General features: G+C 48.7%; 1 pseudogene; it reads left to right on the forward strand.

Annotated features, from left to right (window-relative positions):
* Window positions 1–324: 324 nt before the first annotated feature.
* Window positions 325–452, forward strand: LOC136593711 (U2 spliceosomal RNA; annotated as a pseudogene).
* Window positions 453–2,498: the final 2,046 nt, after the last annotated feature.

Below are 2,498 nucleotides of genomic sequence, written 5' to 3' on the forward strand. Positions count from 1 at the left end.
ATGCTGTCGGTGTCCGCAGCATGGAGCTGTCATCCGGGGCTGTTCGGACCCTCCCACCCCTGGCATTGCGATCGGCGCTATGCAATGGATATGGATGCATTAGACACCCGCAGGTAGTAAAATACCGGCGGATGTCATTTTTCCCTGCAGGCGCGGGTCCCGCGTGCAGGAAAAAATCCGGACATGCTCCATTCAGGCGCGGGTCTCCCGCGGGGACGGCTCACCACGGTTGAGAAGGCGTTGGGCGGGGCTATGCAAAGGTCTTCCGGCTCCCTCAGTGCATTGTGGGTGTGCCCGGAGTGCTGGCTGAGCGTGTTGCATCTGATACGTCCCCTATCTGGGGATCATATATTAAATGGATTTTTAGAACAGGGAGCTGGAAAAAGTGCTTGCTCTGTCCACTCCGCACATTGACCTGGTATTGCAGTACCTCCAGTACTGGTGCACCCCCTTTCCTACAGCAGTTTCCAAAAGCAGGAAAAAAAACTGATGAGCAAGAGGAGCAGCGCAGCTGCGGCTGCTAACAACCAAGCACTTAGATTTAGGCCTCATGTCCACGTGATACATGGCGGAAGTATCGCATGATACTTGTGCGACGGCTCGTGTTTTTGCGTGATGTCCTGTAGTTTTTATTTGTACCATTTTGGAGTTTATAAGACTTTTTTATCGCTGTTTATTATAACTTTTTTTTGAGATAGGAATCGGTTACGTGCACACTTCCCATAGACTTGTACAGGGACCCTTGGTGCGCAAATGTGCACAAAAATAGAGCATGGTGAGGTTTTGCACGCATGCGAAATGTGTGAGTAAAGAGAATTCTGAAGGCATCCATTGAAACAAATATGTTTGTGTGAAGCGGCCCTTACTGTACTTTTGTTAGCACGAATCAAGCACATTTGCAAGCGCAAAAAAACACGCAACCATGCCGCCATTTATTGAAATGGGCAATTAGTGTAATTAGAATAATACATGTTCTGCCCCTGCAGAAATGCACGAGAAAATAAAGGGGACTGCTTTTTTTTTTTAACAAAATGCGCATGCAAAATACACTTATGTGAAGGAACTCGCTGCAATCAGCGGGTTCTACTGACGTGTATTTAGCATGTATATTTTTCATGCGTGATATGCTGTGCAAATACATCTGTGTGAATCTGGCCAAAGAGCCCACGGTGGTATGCGTAAAACGCTGCGTCTCTGCGGTGAGAACACAGTCGTGGACATGAGCCCTAAGGCTGGAGCTCTATGGAGTCTTTCGCCATGACATGGGTCATGTGACCAAAGATCGCTGTGCAGCCCTGTGAACTTGCACTCTCAAATATATCAATGGGGTCGCGCAAGTTCCCACAACCTATAAATTGCTTAAACCTCTACGAGGTTGGATTTTTGCAATATATTGGTCGCAGCTACTTGTGAGTTGTATCGCAACTCCATTGTCTTCAGTAAGGCCGGTTGCACACGACCGCTTCACATTCCGAATGCGGGATACCACAGCAGAATCTGCCCGTTAACCCAGACGGCGACCCTGCGTTCCTGCAGAATCTGTAATGCGGATGACCGCGAGAGTGAAGGAAGTAGCAGTAGTATGTATCTTTCAATGCGTGTGATTTGCTGCGGATCCTCCGTGTGGACGACGACTGTGGATTGAACAATAGGAAACCGGTGGTGTGAAGCCGGCCCGAGAGTGTGAGGTCGCAGGGCTATACAGCAATCTTGGTCGCGTAGCACTAGTCTCATTGCATGACTACGACTCCGCCGTTCATGGGAGCTCAGTGCTTGACCATCTCCGTCAGCTCCACAGAAGTGAATGGAGAAGTAGTCACACGTTTAAAGAAATCTCATCCATATAATGCGGAAAAACAATCTACAGTTTAAATTGACCTGTGGGGCGGATTTTAAAGCTGCCCCTTCAGCAGCGCTCTGCACTCACACTATAGCAGGTTAATGTGAGAGCGCAGAGTGCTGCTGAAGGGGCCACGGGATTGTTCCTTTTAGAACAAAAGTTCCTGGCGGGAACAAATCCCAATCATCATCTTCCGTCAAGTCACTAAGATGACTAATCCGATATTTTTGTATCTAAGTGAACTGAATATGGCCGCCACCACAACTTGCCTCCAGCTTTCCTAGTCTTCTGCACAACATCATTGCATGTCTACACCACTTTGTTTTCAGGAGCCGAGGCAAGTGGGGTGACGACTACCGAGCGAGGCTCTGTTCGTGTCAGTGGTAGGGAGCTCCATGATGGTCATCAGGTTACCAACATGTTCTGTCACCCAGCTTTCCTAGTTCCTGAATGGCCAGCTTCACAGAGCGCCACTTTTTACAACCCATACCCGTCGCTGAGGTCAAGAAATACCCCAAAAAGCATTAGAGGAGGGGGGAAACCTGGTTTTCTTGCCCCATGTGCCCATCCCAACCAGCCTCTGTAATTACCCCCGCCGTCGGACATAAAACGCAGTTTACGTTATTTTAGGGAATGCTAAAATGCTCCTCTCTTCAGT

This window comes from Eleutherodactylus coqui, unplaced genomic scaffold, assembly GCF_035609145.1.
Source record: "Eleutherodactylus coqui strain aEleCoq1 unplaced genomic scaffold, aEleCoq1.hap1 HAP1_SCAFFOLD_127, whole genome shotgun sequence".
Taxonomy (NCBI): Eukaryota; Metazoa; Chordata; class Amphibia; order Anura; family Eleutherodactylidae; genus Eleutherodactylus; species Eleutherodactylus coqui.